General features: G+C 63.0%; 1 protein-coding gene across 2 annotated transcripts in view; it reads right to left on the bottom strand.

Annotated features, from left to right (window-relative positions):
• NACC2 (NACC family member 2) overlaps window positions 1-14,991 on the bottom strand; it is a 71,390-nt gene extending 56,399 nt beyond the window's left edge. The window contains exon 1 of one of the 2 annotated variants that reach the window (XM_027616288.2): window positions 14,925-14,991. The gene's annotated coding sequence lies outside the window, so the exon portion shown is untranslated. Of the gene's footprint in view, window positions 1-10,012; window positions 10,106-14,924 lie in introns of those variants that run through there. The other variant, XM_027616289.2, reaches the window with a different exon arrangement.
• Window positions 14,992-18,629: the final 3,638 nt, after the last annotated feature.

Below are 18,629 nucleotides of genomic sequence, written 5' to 3'. Positions count from 1 at the left end.
GCAGAAGGACAAATGCGGCAGGGTCTGCTCCCGTGACGCCCTGGGGCAATGGGACCCACAGACACAGGGAAGGGAGCTGCTGTCTTGCGGGGACCAGTTTCTTCTTCGCCGGAGGACAAGTCCTGGAGACGGATGGTGGCCGACCACTTAGCAGCATTGAACCGCAAAACTTCAAAAGGGTCGAGATCACAGACGGTGATGTTGTGTGTTGTTTACCACAATAAAGGGAGGGGGAGAAAAAAATTCAAGGGGGGGGTGCTGCGGACTGGGGGAGGGGCGGGGGCAGGAGGGAAGGGGGAAAGGGGGAGAGGGCAGGAGGCACAGGTTGGGGCAGGGGCTGGGGGAGGGGAGGGGGCAGGGGGCAGGGGTGGGGGGGCACAGGTTGGGGCAGGGGCTGGGAGACGGGAGGGGGCTGGGGGACGGGGGTCCGTGTGTAACGGGACAGAGTCCAGTCTGGGAAGATGACCGCGTTCTGGGGACGGGCGGAGGGGTTGGACAGAGGGACGGCTGCACAGCGGTGTGAACGCACGGACATCCCCCGACTGTGCCCTTACAACTGGTTAAAATGGTAATTTTATATATAAGCAACTAGAATTTTTTTGAATTACAACTTTAAAGGCAGCCCTGCCAAAGGCCTGGAACGTGGACCCACAGCGATGCTCTGGCTGCAAAGGGCGACCCTGGTCTAGTGGGCTGTCTCAGAGACCGCCGGCTGTTGTGCGCACGGGACGCCGTGACTACTCAGGGCAACTTATTCTCAAATCGTTCCAGGAAAAGTTTTCCTTTCCATTTTCCTGAGACATTAAGAACCTGACAAGAGACCCAGGGCAAAACCACAGGGCAGCCCCCACGACCTGGGGGCTCTCACTCTGCAGTCCAGCCCGGCCCAGGTCAGTCTGCGTGGCTTAGAGGCGTGGGGAGAGACCGGGGACCCTGCTCCTCCACCAAGAAGGGCCCCAAGGCCCGCACCTCATCTCTCCAGAGCCAGATGCCTGCTTCTTGTGGTCCTGGGTCCAGGAGTCGGGGGCCCCTCGAGGTCTGGCCCGGTGAGGACCTCAGGGCAGCACCACCTTCTGCTCCCACACCCCACTGCCTGGACGCTGCAGCCCACCTCCAGCCCGTTCTGGGAACCCACCTCCTCTGCTGGGTTACTTCCCTCACTTCATGAGCTCACTTTTCTTCTGGGGGAGGAACAGAGGAGGAGTCACAGGGCCCCCGTGGCCCCGGTCTGTGCTACAGTTTGGGACTCGGCACACAGGCAGGCCCAGCCTTGAGGACTCCTCTGTGGCCGACGCGCCTTTCCTGGCCCTTTCACGTGACAGGGACTGGCCAACTAAACTAGGTTACAACAATTAACACAAATTCTGCCTCCTGTCCCAAAACTTACATAACCATAGACACTGTGTCTCAGGAAACTCTTCCTCCGCCCATGGCCCCGTTTCCTGCCCTCGACCCCGGCTCTGGTCCTGAAAACAAAGCTCCTTCTGGACTTCCCAACTGGTACTGGCCCTTCGGCCCCGCCATCCGGTACTTGTCTGAGCAGTGGTCACTGTCCATGTGTCTGGCTGCCCACCCTCCTGGGCAAGAGCAGGGTGGAGCCAAATGGCCTGTCTCAGCAAGTCCCCACCCCCCGACTTCCCAAACAGCACCTCCTCCCCGCCAGGCACGGAAGGATTTCTGTGAGCCCCCCGGCCCCACACACACACTGGGTTGATAACATCTCCCGGATTCATGTCCACCCAGGTCCTCAGAACGGGACCTTACTTGAAGACAGGGTCTTTGTGGACGTGACGAGTTAAGGATGGAGATGAGGGATGTGGGGTGGGCCCGGCCCCCGTGACTGGTGTCCTCGTAAGAAGAGAGACATTTGAACACACGCAGAGGGAGGACAGCCGTGTGACCATCGAGGCAGAGGGAGTGGGGTGGGTCCACAAGCCAAGGGACGCCAAGGGACGCCAGCACCCGCAGAAGCTGGGAGAGCCCGAGATTCTGCCCTCGAGCCTCCAGAAGGAAGCAGCCCGGCCCACTGCTTGACTTTGGGCCTCTGGCCGCCAGAACTGTGGGGAGTACACTTCTGTCACTAAACCACCAGGTGTACGGTCAGCTGTTGCCAGGGCCACAGGGTGCCCATAAGGCTCACGCCCTCCCTGCCTGTCTGCCATCTCTGCACGCGCAAACCACTGCCCTCCTGGAGCAGACAGGCACCAACAAAGCAGCGTTCACAAAATAGGCAGCTGGGGGGGGGAGGGGGAGGGAGGCCCACCAGGAGGGGGAGGAGCTTCGCAAGAAAGAGAGAAGCACCTGTCAGGTCACCGGGGGCAACGGCAGGCTAGAGGCGGCCCGGCCCTCCAGCCAGAGTGTTCGTGCCCAGAGCATCACCTCCGCGGCGACCAGAAAGTGGGATGAGCCCCGGGTCTGCATCCTTCAAAGCTCTTCCCCCATTTTACATGTGGGGAAACTGAGGCCCGGGGAGGTCACCATGTTTACCTAGGGTGCCAAAGCAGCACAGTGGAGAACAGGGTTCAAAAATCCCAAGATGACACGCCCAAGTGGGGGCTTGACCAAGCGCAGCCCTGGACCACCCGACAGGATCGTGGGAACTGTCACAGTCCTGTCCAGCCCCGGCTGCCTCCAAAACCTGGTCCTCTTCCTACCTGTGCGGCCCCAAAGGACAGCGAGACTCCCGTCCACTCGGGGGGGGGGGGGGGACGTGGCACACCCCTGTGCAGGGGGTCCCCGGCTTCCGGACCTTGCCCACTCATGACCACGCTCACAGGAAGGGAGGGCCATCTGAGGTTCTGGGGCCCCACCAGGCTTCCACAGCTCCAGGTGGATGCTACTCCTGAGGACACATAAATGGGTTCTTCTGCCCCAAACTTGCTCTGCCCGACTTCTTCTAGACAGTGGGAGAGGGCATTTGGAGGGAAATCCTAAAGCCATTAAACTGCGGCCCCCGACATCAGGACCAGCTGGGGGCTGGTGATGGAGGGAGCCATCCTCAGACTTTGGCCACCCCGCCTCTCTCCCCAAGGGCACGAGTGTGAGTGGACAGTCCATGCCACAAGGCAGACCCAAGGTCGGCCCGCCACACGCCCCTCGGGGCCTGCCCCGCGCCCCTGCACACTGCAAAGCCAGGGTGCTAAGTCAGTGAGTAGGATGGCCTCTGCACCCAGGGGGGCAGGACAGGGTCTGTGACCTCGGTCCCTCCCTCAGGGAATGACAAGTGCTTGGGGCTCGTGAACCCCCAGGTCCAGTTACTCCCAGAGCCGGTCACAGGGAAGCACACCGCTGGGCCGCCTGCAGGGAACACAGGGACCTCTGGGAAGGCCAGGTGCCAGCGCGGAGGCAACACTCACTCAACAAACACCACAATGCCCGGTGGTCAGCCAGGAGGAAGAGAGCTGTCCTGAAGCCTCCCCTGGGCCTGGGCTGCCCCTGCTCCCAGTGTCCCTCAGCGTCCCCCTGGAGGCACAGGCCCCATGCCCCACGCCCATCCTGGGAGCAGGTTTCCCGAGGAGCCAGCAGGCAATTTGCATAATATTCTTTGCAAGTTAATATCAGCCTCTGATAATGATCTCGGCATAGCGTGGAGCGCTGAGGCGGCTGTTACAACACTAAGTAATCATATTTTAAATTATGTTTCCCTTTATAGAAAGGTGTTGCAAAAACACACAGACATGAAATCTGTCTGTAGCAGCCCCACTGCCAACCACCTGACCAGCTTCCCAGTGACGGCTGTGACTGCAGCACTGGGATCCGGGAAAGCCCACCTCGCCGGCCGGACCCAGACACCACAGGCCACACGCCACCCTGGACCCCAGCCTTCCCCAGGCCGGGAAGGGGTGGGGGGGCTGCCCGGCTGGGGCTCTGCCCCCGCCCAGGGCGAGTCCTCACAGAGAACTCCACGGGGGCACCTGCCACCCGCTCTCGCCAGGGGTCCCCACTGCCCTGACCATAGGCAAGAGGGGCTCCCCCTTCCCACAGTCCCCAGCCCCAGCCTCACGCTGGAGACCCCAGTGCCCAGGAGGCCAGACTTCCATGGGATGCACGGGGCATGCACGATCCTGAGAACTCAAAACTCTAGGCTTTGGTGCGCGCAGCCCTTCATGTCCCACCGAGGGCCTGGCCGGTGGCGCCTCCGTCCCCCCCTCACCCAGCATCTGGGCTCTGCACCCTCTCCCCAGGCAGGTGAGCTCAGCCTTGACTCTGGCACACCCACACCCCGGCGGCGGCTCATCCAACAGCCCGGGGAGGCTGTCCCGTCCCAGCAACCCTGGAAGCCCGGCAATGGCCCCAGGGGCAGAAGAGACCCCCCCGCCCTGGGGCAGCCGCAGGGGCGACAGGAGCTGGAGGGACAGGGGTCGCCGCCCTGCTCAGAAGGGGAGCCCCGCAGGGGAGGCCGTGTACTCCCCGGCTCCCCTCTCCCTTGGCTTCCGAGCCAGGGCCACCACTCAACCTTTATTTTCTTAAAAGCTTTTTTTTCTTTTTTATTTAAAAAAAAAATCCAATTATAGCACAAATCTCTCAGCAGGGGTCAGTGTGGAACAAGAATAGCCCAACTTAATGGACATGACACAGGCAAGATTAATGCCTAAAGGGCTTCAAAAGTTGTATGATGCAGATTTCATTAACATTTTAATTGTAATGTATCTTTTTAATCTTGCCTCTCTAATGGCTTTATATTCAAAAAAAGGGGAAAAAACTGCTGACACAACAAAAAGTATCAGTATACACAATTTAACAAAGGCGCTCAGCAGTGCAACGGAAACTAAATTAAATGAGCAAAACTATGTTAACATTTTGATTTTTTTTAACAGCACAAAAGTCAGGAATGCGGCAGAGGCGGGTACTTCTCCCTTCCTGGCACAGGGACAGGGACGGGGCAGAGAAAGGGGCCAGCAGGGGCAGAGGCTGAGGGCCAGGACGGAGAGCCCCAGGAGGCCCCACATGCCAGAAAGACCCAGGGCAACGTCCTGCTCCCGACCGACCGACAGGCACAGGGGCACCCCACAGTCTGGGAGACAGAGGGAGGGACGCGTCCTCCAGAGCACACCAGCCGTCAGAGTGGACGGCCCCTGGTGCTGGGGGGTGGGGAAGGGGCATCTAGGGGCATCACCATAACAGGGGTGTTTTGTGGGGCCAAGGCTGGGGTTGCAGACAAGCAGGCATCCCACCCCCAACACCCACAGCGAGGGACCCCAGGCAGCTCAAATCGATGGGGCAGCCGCATATCACTGGCTCCAACTCTCAAAGACTGTTTGCAGAAATACACCTGGTCCTGACCAGGGAGGGCTCCGGAGATTTTTATTTTCAATCAACAAACACTCAGAGCACTGCTGCTCTATCGGATGGTGTACCCCAAATCCACCTCTCCTCTCAGCAACACCCCCAGCCCCTCCCCCCAAGGCAAGGCCTCCCTCAGGGACCTGGTGGCTGGGGCTGGGGCTGGGGCTGGGCCCGGGGGGCGGGCCAGCCTGGGGCCTGGGACACAGCTCTGCAGCAGGACTCTGCTCAAACCCAGTGACTATATATGGGCACTTTCAGGCCCCTGTGGTCCCCGCCCCCGACCTGCCTGCTTCTCAGGCGGCAGGCAGGCGCTGGGCGGGGCCCATCCATGGCCATGTGCCCTCCTGGATGCCAGGGCCCAGGGCCGAGGGGGAGGAGGAAGCTTCCCCAGGAGACCCAGACCCAGCCTCTCCTCCCCCTGGGACCAGAGAACAGCGCCTCAGAGAAAAGCATGCCTGCGTCCTCCCCGGAGCCACGGAGAACAGCCTCCCCTTAAAGGGACATGTGCTCCTCACTGGCTCCTGCCCACGTACAGGGAGGGGGCATCCCGAGAGGGCCTCCAGGCTGGGCCCAACCTGCACAGAGGCCCGAGGCCGGGCCTGCTCACCTTCAGCCGGCAAGCAAACAAGGAAGCTACTACTTCACAGGGAAACACACACACAGGCCAGGGTGGGGCTCAGAGAGGGTACGTTCAGCATCCAAGGTCACATAGCTCCAGGCAGGATGTGACCTGGGAGCTCCCCTGCAGCTCCAGCTCCAGCCTCACTGCCTTGTCCAGGGCCAGTTGGCACGTGCTGGGGGAGGGGGGCCCGGAGAGCCCAGGGTCACGGTCAGACCCCCCTCCGTTCCTGCTCCCGCTGCCCTTGTCCTCAAGGACACTGCCCCACTCTGAAGATGCTAACCACCAAGGCGGCCACCAGGGAGCCCCACTCCAAAGTTCATGTCCCAAGTGTCAATGGCTACTCCTTCCAGAGCCCTCTGTGTCCACCCACAGCCCGCCAGACCCTCACCCTCAGGGCCCCAGTTCCAAAACCTGAACTCGCAAGCACAAAGGCCAGAGGCCACCACGGATGAAGCCCAGCTCCCAGCATGCAGCAGCTGCAGGACACACGAAGAGGGAGCCCTGGCCAGCAGGGCACTGGAGTTTACAAAGAGCCGGAGAGCCAGGCCTGGTGAGAGCAAGCGTTTGCGAAGAGAAACCGAGACTGCCAGGAGCCCTGCCCTGCCCAGAGTGTCGGAGCTGAATGCTCTCCCCGGCCTGCACCAGGGTCCCTGGAGCCCTGGTCCTCGTCAGGGGAGGATGTAACCTTTCAGGCACAACCACGGCAGCCCAGGCCACGCAGGCCTCGCCCACAGGTCACAGGGTGGGGCCCACACACCCCTGAATTGAGGTGTAGACTGGAACGGACAACGGGCGGTAGCCCCAAGCCAAGCCGCACCGCAAGTACCCAAGGGCCAAGCTGCTCATCTCGGGGAGGAATGGGGGGCCAGACAGGGGTGTAGCACAGTGCTGGGCGAGGGGCTCCAACAGGGCCCAGGACACAGTTCTCCGCAGACCCTGCAGGCCAGGGCGGGGGAGAGGCCCAACCCAGCCAGCCCTCAACAGGCCCTGAGGCGACTCCCAGCCCCAGGCAGACCCCAGCCCTAACCAGACCTCACTAGCTCCCAAAGTGGGGCCGCCCAGAACTGGAGTAGCTCACGGAGTAGCTCAGGATGCAGCCAGGGACTGACGGGTTGCACCTGCTCCTGCCTGGGACCCCCCTCCCAAAGAGTAGCAGCACATCACAGGACCGTGCTCCCCTCCAAAAGCCCAGGCCTGGAAGACCAGCCTCAGGCACAAGCCAGGTGGCTAACACTACCCTGAGCCGGAAGGCAGCTTGGCGTGTCCCCAGAACCTAACCACGGCCAAACTTCCCGAGTATGCCCACTGCACAGGGCTCAACACGCGGAGTGTTCCGGGGTGAGGGGCCGTGATCCGGTGCGGTCTGGGCTGGTGTGGGTCTCTCCCCAGATCTTCCCACCCACCCCTACCCCTTCCTCCCCCTCCTCTCCTCTGGAGCCCCTGACTCCCTCCCCTCCCTCTCCAGTGTGCCCAGATGATGGCAGCAGGGGGTTCTCAGCACTCACTCACTGTCACTTAGGTCTCGCAAGGACGCCGGGAGACGCGGCCTCTGTTACTGGCTCCATTTCACAGGTGAGGAAGCAGCTTGGCAGGCAGAAGCCAGGTAGAGAGGGTCAGGCAGCGGGCGCTGCCTCCCACCTCCCAGACAGCCACCGTGTCCCTCCCTCCTGCGGCCCCCTGTGGCGCCCTTCATCAGACTCTCACCACAGCTGCCCCCAGCCTGGGGGGCCGCTCCCACCCCCTGCAGCAACCCCCACCCCCACCCCGGGACAACAGAACGCAGGGAGAGCCCGGGCAGGGGAGGCCCAGGTGGAAGGGGCCCACACTGGGGGTGGGCGGTGGACGAGGCTGCCCTGGCACGGAGGGAGCAAGGCCTCAGGGCACGGAGGCTTCCACCCTTGTTGATGGCCAGTGCTGGGGACTGCAACAGGAGGCCTGGGGCTGGCCCTCACGGTCCACCCCCAGCTCTGCATTCCAGTGAGCACAGGCCTCAGAGGCAAGGGTGTAAGGATGGAGCCTTGGGAACGTTCAATGCCACAGTTTTCATCTCCTGTCCCATGGTGGGTACTGAGCCCACCTTAGCTCAGGATGCAAGGCAGGCAGGCAGGCAGGACCCTGAAGCCAAGGTTCAGGAGAAACCCCAGCCGCAAACACCAGCTCAGCGCTTGCTGTCACCCCCTTCCGTGAATAACGCATGCTCGTGTTTTAGTTGGAAAGCAGGGAAAGAACCTGGAGACAGCCTCGTGCAGCCTGGTGCTCCCAGGTCAGTTACAGCAGGAGCACCTCTAAATGGGCGCAGGAGAGGATGGGCAGAGCTGGCTCTGAGTCAGCACCGCCTCTGCCCAGGGTGTGACCACTGAGAGCAGATCTCCGCCAAAAGGTGACAAGTGGTATCTTGTACTTCTGCGCTCTTTCCAGCAGGCTTACTGAAAGAGCAGGGGCCCTACATCTTGGGTCTCCTCCTATTTCCTTTGCTCAGGCTCTAGCCAAGGTGCCACCCAGCAGAGGAATGACCCTACCGAAATGCCAAAGGACCTCCTGGGAGGGACAGGCGCCACAGGGGGCCACAGGAGGGAGGGACACGGTGGCTGTCTGGGAGGTGGGAGGCAGCGCCCGCTGCCTGACCCTCTCTACCTGGCTTCTGCATGCCAAGCTGCTTCCTCACCTGTGAAATGGAGCCAGTAACAGAGGCCGCGTCTCCCAGCATCCTTGGAGACTTAAGTGACAGCGAGTGAGTGCTGAGAACCCCCTGCTGCCATCATCTGGGCACACTGGAGGGGGAGGGGAAGGAGCCAGGGGCTCCAGAGGAGAGGAGGGGGAGGAAGGGGTAGGGGTGGGTGGGAAGATCTGGGGAGAGACCCACACCACACCAGGCCACACCAGACCAGACCAGACCAGCCAGGAGGGCGGGCCTGCAGCGGGCACAGGAAGCAGGAGGGCCATGGGCCTGGGCCTCTGCCCCCTCCACTGGGAGAGGGGCAGGCACAGTGGAGTGCCTGCGGACTGCTCAGGTACTGGATGGTAAGCACACTGAGGACAGGAAGGACCCCCCCGCCTCCAGCCTCCAGTGCCCAGCCCCCGCCCAGCCCCCCATCCCACAGGATGGGCTCAACTAGAACATGCCACCAGGGGACACACAGCTGGGTGCTCGGGGAGTCCCAAGAATTACCCCTAGAAAGAAGGCGTCCAACTGCCCATGTGGGCACAACATCTCTGATTCGGAGGCCTCCAGCACGAGGAGGAGGAGGGTGGGAGCAGTGAGAATGGCCCTATAAGGCCACAGCTCCGGGGGACCCACCACCTGCAAATCCAGCGGTTTAATCAGAGAGCGTCAGGAGAGAGCTGGCAATCACCAGCCCCGGGACCAAACTTCTGAGAAGCCCGGAAGAGGGGGCCCGGAAGAGGGGACCCGGAGGTGACCTCTGACCTCACGACTCCCCCCCACACACACACCCCAACGCGGCAGACTTCCGAGGAGCCGGGGGTCCTCTGCCTGGGTCATGGGCGTGGGCGCGGGCGGCGGGCTCAGAGGTCACCTCTGAGGTCCTCAGATAAGGGGCTGGAGCAACAAGACCTCGGGTCCGCAGGGTCGGAGCGGAGGCTGACAGGTGCGAGCCTCCTCCCGGGGCAGCCGGCCCCCAGGGTCTCCCCAGGTTGGGGTCCGCACGAGGAAGGGGCAAGGGGGCAGGGGCGCCCAGGAAAGGGGCCCGCCGGGGCCAGGAGGGAGAGACGGCGGATGCGCAGCCGCGCGGCCGGCCTCGGACCCTGGCCCGGGCCTCTCCGCCCCGGGAGGGCCGGGCCGGGTCGGCGCGCTCGGGCGGAGGCCGGGCGTCCCGAGCGGGGCCGCGCGCCCGCCGGCCGGGAGGGAGAGAGGGAGGCGCCCGGGGCCCCGCTCGCAGCCCCGCTCGGGGCGGCGCGGGCGCGGGCGGGTCGGCGCCTCCCCAGGCCGGGCCCCGCCGCCTCCCCGGCCGGGAGGGCGCGCCGCGCGAACTTGGGCTGCGGGCGGCCGGCGGGCACTGCGGCAGGGAGGCGGCGGGGCGCGCCGCGGAGTTTGCGGGAAGTGCGGCGGCGGCCACCCGGCCCGCGGCGCCAAGTTGGGCGTACCTGCGGGCGCCCGGCCCGGTCCGGCCTGCGGCGGCAGGAAGTCTCGCGTCCCCGCGCTCCGGCTCACATGGACTTTCTCCGGCCTCGCCCAGCACCGGCCGCACCGCGGCGGGCGGGGCGCGGGGAGGCGCCGCGGGCCGTTTAAAGGGACAGCGCGCCGTCCGCGCGCGCGCACTCGCCGCCCCGGGGCGCGCCGCCCCGCCGCCAGGTGGGAGCCGGGGCGGGCGGGGGGAGGCGCCGGAGGCGGGGAGGGGGCGAGGGGGCGCGGGGCGTCCCGGGGGGGTGGGGGCGGGGCGGGCGGGTGGCCCTCGGCCCCTCCGCGCAGCCTTCCCCCCCTCCGCCTCCCCCCCCGCAGCGTCCCGCCCTCCGCCGGACACGGGGCCGCGCCGGACCCACGCCCTCCCCCGCCCTCCGGCCCCCGCACGGAGCCGCGCAGCCCGGGAGCCCCGGGCCCTGGAGCGCCCCCTCCCCGCGGCGACCGAGCTTGCACCGAGCAGCCTCCGCGAGGCGGCGCCAAGTGGGACTCCTGGCCGGAGGGCGTGCAAGGAAGGCGGGGGTGCGGAGCGGCCGTTGGGCGAGCCCGACGCCGGCCCCCGGGGCCTCCTGCTGGGGCAGCGAACTTGGCCGGGTCCGCTTTCAGGCCTGGCGGGATCCGGGCACACTGGCGCGTTATTGTGATTCATTCTCACCATCCGCCCCTCCCCTCCCACCCCTGCGCCTTCAGGTTTGTCCAAGGCCACGCTCCTGTGGACAGAGGTGCGCCTTTAAGTAAAACAGGCCACGCACCCAAAGGGACCCACAAACGCCCCCTTCTAAGTCGCCCCCACCCTAATCTGGGGTCTGGGGTCAGGACAGGCCACAGCGGCCCTCCTGGGCCAGGGGAAGCGTGGCTCCCTGCCTCCCACAAGGGTCCTTATGGGAAAATGGGGGTGGTACCAGAACAGTGATCTTGAGCGTGGGGTCACCAGGAGGAGGGGATTAATGTGAAGAACAAGGTGCCCACTCCTTCCCCAGAGAATGTTCTGGACCCCTTGGGGGTCGGAGGCTAGGGCCAAAGCCCTGCCAGACTTTTAGCCAAGGTCATTCGTAGGACAATGGTCAGAAGCGGGTCCAAGTGCTTCTGTCCGCAGCCTCAAGCTAGGTCCTTCACCTTGATCATAGACTAACCCCCACCCCAGCTTGTGGGTCTGCACAGAAAACATCCCCCCACCAGCTCACTTCTGCCTTGCCCTCTGGGCGAATGGGTCTGACACCCCCAGACCCCCACTCAGACCTAAACAGGGTCCTAGTTCCCTCACCCCGGACCAGTCCAGGCTGCTCCCACTTCCAAGCCCATGGGGCAGTCTGACTTGTCCAGGGGGCCGCTACCCACTAGAGACAGTCATGTGGTTTGGCATGTGGTCACATGGTTCAGGAGGTGCAAGGTGAGGGAGACTAAGGTAAACCTCCAGCACCGACCCAAGTGCTGCTTGCAGAAGGCTCTGGGACAGGTGGGGGCCAAGGGCTGGGTGCCTCCAGATCAGCCCTGAAGCCTTGGGATTCCCACTGGCTCCTAAGTTCTATGGACCATCTCGGCAGTGCAAACACCCCACCCCACCAGCGCCCTGGGAATTGGGGCTTCTACAGATGACATGGGGAGCAGGGACAGACTAGTCTCTGGGCCCTTCCACCCCAGGGTGAGGCCCCAAAAGCTCTCCACTAGGCCCCGAGGTCCTCTCGTGGCAGCCCTGGGGTCACTGTGTGGATGAGGACCCACAGAGGGTCTGGAGGTGTGACCGCCCCCCCGCAGGCGGTGAAGACTGGGCGTGGTGGCCCCTGTCTGAGTGCACTCCTTCGGGGAGCCTGCTCACCTGGGGAGCCAGTTCGCAGTTTGCACATTCTGATTGTTTCCATCACTTTGCTTTCTAAACATCAAAGGAAGTCTTTCTTCTTCAATGGAGGACATTTGGAAAACATTGAGGAGTTTTTAAAAGGCAACAGATAACCAGAAACCTGTTTCCCAAGGGTAACTAACAAGATTTGGTGCAGTTTCCATGTGTCTGGGTGTGAGTCTACTGCATGTGCACATTTTAAATGCCAATCCTTTCGCCCGTGAACTCACTTCCAGGCCTGGGCTGTGTGTCCCGTGCGCACTCTGGGCGCACTGTCTAACTTTATGCTGCGACAACCCTGTGAGGTTAGCTCTCTCTCTCTACTCCTGTTTTGCTAATGAGAATAATGCGGCTCCGGAAGAAAGTGCAGCCTGGAGCTCACTCAGCCAGGGCTCCCAGCAGGCACCCAGGGTGCGGGCCGTGCACCTCCTGCCTCCATTTTGAGCACTGTGAGTTAGACGCTGCGCACTGTCAGCCTGGTGCTGGCTGAGAGGGGGACGGGGTGGCCACAGTCCCCTCTTGAGGGATTTGATTAGCGCTGCAGCCCCTCTGCGATTCCAGTGAGGGTCTCCTTAGCTCAGGAAGGCCCAGCCCGGCATCTGGTCCTATAGCTGATCCAGAGAGCATCGGGCTGGAGGGAAGAGGGAAGTCACAAGAGCCACATCTGCAAACGGATTAGCCAACGAGGTGGGGTCTCAGGAGTGGGGGCCCGGGTGCACCTGGGAGCAAGGCAGAGAGCCAATGCCTGGCCACCTGTCTGTCCTCCCCTGGATGCCGCAGGCCTTTCGCAGGCCTGCAGGTGGCTGAGTGGAAAGCTGACTACCCGGTGCTGGCCATCCATCGAGGAGGGATCTGGGGGAGCACCTTTCTCCTCCCAGGGCTCCCCTGGCCACACACACCCCAGACTCTACTTCCTCCACGGTTCTTTCCCAGGCTTCCTCCATGAGGGGTTTTGGGGGTCAGGTCTTTGTGCTCTGCTGCATCTGTTCTGGAAGACACTGAGCTCCTCCATCCTAGGTTTGTCTCGAAGAAGGATTAAGGCCCATCAAACACATCCAAGACTCACTCAGCCAGCTGCCTCCTCAACTGCCCCCTTCTGGGTGGCTGATGGCCACCTCTGTGCCGTGGCCGGAGAGAGCCCCTCGCCATGCCCCACTCCTGCTCCCCCTGCCTCGTCTGCTTCGGCAAATGGCCCCTCACCCTTTGGGCAGCTCAGGCCAAACACCTCTTTATCCGTTCACCTTTCTCACATCCCAGGTCCAGTCTGCCCCCTAGGCCCACAGTTCCACCGTACACCTGACCCTTTCTCACACCCACTATCTCTCTGCTACCCTCCCGGTCCAATCCCCTTTTCCTCAAGTTACTGCAGCAGCCCCGAAGCTGGGCTTCCCCTGTCTCCCCCCACCCCGTTGCCCCTGTCCGGGTCTTGTACCACATAGGAGTATAGAGACGCCTCTGAACATGTCAGATCACAGCCCCCCTCTGCTCAGATCCCTCAGTGCCCCCCCATCTCCCACACAGAACTTGAGCCCAAGTCTTTGCAACAGCCAAGACCTGGGTCCCCACCCCACACTCACCACTACTTGGCCCCTGTGCAGCTCCAGCGCCCCAACTCGGCCCTAGGGACTTTGCACCTGCTGTCCCCACTACCCATACCTTCTCCCCCTCTCACCATGTCTTTGAGACGACTCACTTCCTTTGGGTCTCTGCCCAGTCATCCCTGGGGCCTGGGCCTTCCCTACCCTCCCATAAAGCAGAGCCAGATGGGCCATTGCCCGCAGACTCCCTGGCCCAACCCTGGTGCTAATCCCCTCTGACACTCACAGCCCCCTTCTCCCCCCGCCCCCACGGGTACTGGCTCCCCGTATTGTTCACTACCCTACCCCTGGCCCAGTGGGGTGCCTGGTACAGGTCAGCGGACCATAGACATCTGCAGCGTGTGGGAGCCTGAGGGGTACTGTGCCCTCGCTGATGAGGGGCCAGAGCCCCTGTCCACCTGCCTGAGTCTCGGTGCCTCTCTCCTGCCTGAGCGTCCAGAGTCTCCAGTCAGCAGGTGGGGAAGCAGTAGCCTGGGGACCCCAGGGTCAGACCCTTGGCCGGGTCTGTTGGCGTGAGAACAGACTCCAGCCCCATAAATGGCTTCCCCGGGAGGCGAGCCGAGTGGGAGCTGGCCGCCCACAGCGCGTCCTTGCACCTGCGTGCCTGGGCCAGGCCTGTGCAGGGAGAGCAAAGGGAGGGTGTCTGCGCCCCTTGTTCCACTCCTGCTGGGTCAGCACAGAAGCAAGGCCACCGAAAAGCCTTTGGCGCCATGGCGTTTGCACTCTCGGGAGGAAGCCTCTTTTATCGGCCAAAGAGAAGTTCATGGGGCCAAAGTAAACGCCTGACGGTGGGTCCCTAACCCTCCCTCGGAAGCTGCCCCAGGTGGGCTCTTCCTCTGCTCTAATGGGCAGCGGCCCATGGAGGGTTTTCCCGCCATCACCCCGAGCGCCTGCGTTCCCAGCAAAGGCTAAGTCAGGGAAGACCCCAACCCCGACACCAGGGTAGCTGCCAGAAAAGTGGTGAGGCTCCATTCCACCCCCCTGCCCCCGGGAAGCTCTGGGAGAGGCCCTGGCCGCCTGTTTGTGGCCACACGTCAGCGGCCCACAAAGGACCCCTTTGTTGTGATCCTGCCCTGTGCCAGCCAGGCAGCGCGGGGGGTGCTGAATGCCCAGGCGCTCGGGCCGTCCCCTCACAGCCAGGGCTTGAGGAGGGCCCCCAGACTCGGGGAGCAGCCCTGCCGCATGAAGCTAAGCAGGGGCAGGAACCGGCTGCACACCCCAACCCCCGGACTTGCAGTCCAAGTCCGGCCCCCACTTGGAGCAGTTGGTGGGTTTGGCCCACCCCATCCCCAGTTTCAGATTCAAATTGAGGCCAGCAAACAGTCCAGCCGGATCCTGTGGCCTACCCCCCTCCAGGACTTCTGCCTGGGACCCCAGGGTGGCACTGCCGAGGCTTCGGGGGCAGCCAGAGTCCACAGGACAGAGGGAGTAAGAACACCACACCTCATGGCCGCCCAGGGCCGCAGTGTTGCAGGATTCTCGTCTCACAGAGTCGAAGAATGGATCTCGGGGACACCGAAGGGTGAAGTGAAGTGAAAGTGAGAACAGAACAGAAAGAAAAGCTCTCTAGAGTGCGCGTCCTCCATGGGTTGCCACCGAGGGAGGCTAGGCTCAGCCTTTTATGGAACGCTGACCGGGGAACTTGGTAAATATCTTGTCTATACGGTGTAAGAGGAATGAGGGTGTTCCAGGAAGTATCATGAGCACAAACAAGGCATTCTTTCTGTCCGGTTAATATCTCTTCTGTAACATTTCTCCACATCTGGGATTTCTGTGAGCCTGGTCACTAGCCCCCTGCCCCTCTCTCCCTACCCAGCCCCGCCTGTCCCTGACTCAACAAGGCACAGGACACCGGGCAGGGACCCCTGGGGGCCATCTGCCCCAGGGCCCTGGCTACCCTCCAGCCACTGCCCAGCTCAGGACATCAGGCCCTGGCTCCTGTCTGGGCTCCTGTCTGGGCGGCAGTGGCCAACCTTGAACACAGCCCACACGCCTCCCCAGGAAACTACCTCACTTTTGTTCCTGGCCCGGCTCCTGGACCCTGGGGGCCTGCCCACGGGACAGCATTGTGTGCACTCCTGCAGGAGGGGAAGAACAATGGAAGGTGCTGGCAGGCCCTGCCCCTCCAATAAAGGGGCCAGCACCCCAGCTTCCCCGGAGCCAGGCCCGCCTGGCCCATCAGAGGCCCCCCAGGTCCCTCTGCCGTTCCTCCTCTTACCATGGTTATTCTGGAGAATCGGCAGCCCCTCCACCCCTGGGGGTGCCCCCACCCGCCTCTGGGGACACGCCGGGCTGCAGGGCACTTACGTGGGCCTGGGACACAGAGGCCCACGTGGTCACTGGTGGCTCTCTTCGGGCGTCACGCGGCGCTCTCAGAAGCCCAGTGTGGCGTGCAGGCCCCGGCGGCCCCTGGCTCTGCCTGCCAGGCACCCATCACCCTGTCTGTGCGGGGCCTGCGTTAGGAGGCATCAGCCCACACTGGAATGGGGACCAAGTGTGTTCTGCAGCGCATCTGGCAAGAGAGTCCTGGGGTTGAGGCCGCAGCCCCCCACCCCCGGCCAGCCCATGTGCCCCTGCAGACGATGAAGACCCTGTATGAGAAGGGGATTTCAGACCTCCGTGTTTCTGATGGAGAGTCTGGTCGTCCTGCAGACACAGGAGCTGGGGGCTCGGGAGGTATCCAAGGATGAGAAGCATGGAGGAAGAGGGGGAGGGGCAGCCAAAGGGAGAGAAGGGCTGACGGGGCCTCGCTCTGTGCCCAGTGAATTCCCTCCAGGCCTGAGCAGCTGGCCTCTGCCCACTGCCCAACTTCCGTCCTCCTCCCACCCACCCACGCTTTCCTTGTAGCACACAGGCTGCCAGTCTGTGCCCACGACCACAGGGCCTTTGCACCTGCAATCCCCTGCCTGGGCTCCCCCTCTCCCCGTGTTGGCAAGTGAACTCTGATGAGCTCATCCTTTAGGTGGTCTACTCGGGTCCTCAGGGAAGCTGTCGGGACCCCCCAGCTGGTTCTCACAGCATTGGGCCGCCTCCTGGGGTGCACTTCTACACTCCAGCAGATGGATTAATCTGGCCCCTAGGGTGAGGAGACACACTTGCTAAGAGAGGCCCAGCCAGAGCGCAGGCAGCCTGGGAGGGTGGCAGGCAAGGCCCGTCCGCATTGTGTGTGTGTCGGGGGGCGAGGGGGGACAGGCCACACACCTGCCCCCAGAGAGTGGAGAGACCTAGCTGTCCTTGAGCACGGCTGTGTGCCAGGCCCGGTGCTCGGCCCTGGGACGCGGTAGAGAGTAAGGTGGGCTGGGGCCACTCTCCCGGGCCTTCTGTCTGAGTCAGGGGCACAGTTGGTTAAACCCCCAGAAGGCCATGGACTAGAAAGTGCTTGGCATACAATGAGGTGCTTCATGCAGTAGGACATCAGAGTTGGAACCGGAAACCAGCCAGAGCGGCCACCATGGAGAAAGGTGTGTGGTTCTTCAAGAATTAAACAGAATTACACGGGACGCAGCAGTTCCGCTTCTGATGTGAGTCAAAATTGGGAGCAGGGTCTTAAAGACTTACTTGTGCCCCATGTTCATGGCACCGTTCACAATGGCCAAGGGGTGAACACAACCCAAGTGTCCTTCGATGGACCAAATGTGGTCTTCCCGTGCAGTGGAGTAGCGTCCAGATCCGACTTACTGAAATATCTAAGGAGTCACCCTCTGGAGACGGGGCAGGGGGTGGGGAGGAGGGGCGAGGGGGGTCCCAGTTCAGTGGGGACTGTTTACTCCAGGAAGAGGAACACGGTCTGGGGACGGCTGCACAGCAGTGTGGATGCTCAGGATGCCCCTGAGCTGTGCGCTTAAAAGCACTGAAGACATAAATCTGATGCCTATTTTCACAAGAAAACACCAAATGCTGTGTAGACACAAGTGGAGGAAGCGGCCCTCCAGGCTAAGTGGACATGGAGGGGGACAGGCTCCCGGTGCGGCAGGGGGAGGTGGGAGGCGTGGAGGGAAGGGGTCGCTGGCAGGGCTGGTCAGCGGGGCCAGGAGTCTGCGCGTTCTGCACCGGGCAAGCCTCCTGACCCTGTGCGTGAGGGTTAAGAGGTCTCCTGGTTGCTGGGTTCCAGGAGACCCGCTGGGGACCCGCCCGGGAGTCCAGGGAGGGCCGAGGGGGTGAGGACCCGAGGAGGGAAGCCAGAAGGACCGAGGTGGGAGACGAGTGATGTCCATTCCCTTAGACGGGAAGCTAGGAGGACAGCTTGGGGGAATCAAGCCTTCTGTGTGGGCCACAGGAACCCCTGGGGAGTTCCCACTTGGGTCACACGGCCCCAGGCGTCAGAGCTGATGCGGCCAGGGGTCAGCGCATGGGGACGGAGGGCCCTCCTGTCACTGGTGGTCATCACTGCCCCAAATCCAGTGGTCCGCCCCTGGTCTTCCCTTGACGCCTCAGCATCTGGCCACAAGGTTGAACGGCCCCCCTCCACCAAGCACTTAGTGGCTTCTGGAGGCGCTCTGCTATTTTGGGTCATCCCCCACTTGTGGCCCCTCCTCCTCTGCGCAGCCCTAGGCCCCTGTCCTGCTGAGGGGACCCCCCCAGGTGGCCAGGGTGCACGTGAGGATCTGAGGTGCGCTGGTCCTCACTGGGATCCGTGGGGAGCGCCATGGGGCCCAGCTGGCCTGCCTTCCCCACTGCCACTGTAGGACCAGGGCTGGCTGCCAGCCGTGGACCCAGAGCACTCGGGGATGGGTGGGGGGGACGTGACGAATGGAGTACAGTCCCCGGGCAGGAAGGCTGGGTCTGGGGTCACACATACAGGCTACAGCTCATTCGCCAGGAGCTTCCTCCTGCTGCCAGGCAGCCTACGGGCGGCTGGGCCCCACAGATTCAAATCTGGGTCTGGTCTTGTGAGGAAGACCAGGAGCTTGGTGGTCTGGAGGCATGGTAAGAAAAAACTCTTCATTTTCAAGGGAGAGCCGGGGGTGGTGGGGTCTGCACAGAGAGCCGAGGTGTGTCCACCAGCAGAACATCCCCTGGGGGACGGACTGGACTCACCCCTAGACTGCATTAGAGGTCTGGGTGCCCACAGGTCGAACCACACAGAGGTAGAACCCTTGGGCTGAAGGCTACCCATAAATCAGGGCCTCCCGAGGGGGTACGAGGTGC

Source organism: Zalophus californianus, chromosome 13, assembly GCF_009762305.2.
Source record: "Zalophus californianus isolate mZalCal1 chromosome 13, mZalCal1.pri.v2, whole genome shotgun sequence".
Taxonomy (NCBI): Eukaryota; Metazoa; Chordata; class Mammalia; order Carnivora; family Otariidae; genus Zalophus; species Zalophus californianus.
This window is presented reverse-complemented; position numbering and strand designations above follow the sequence as displayed.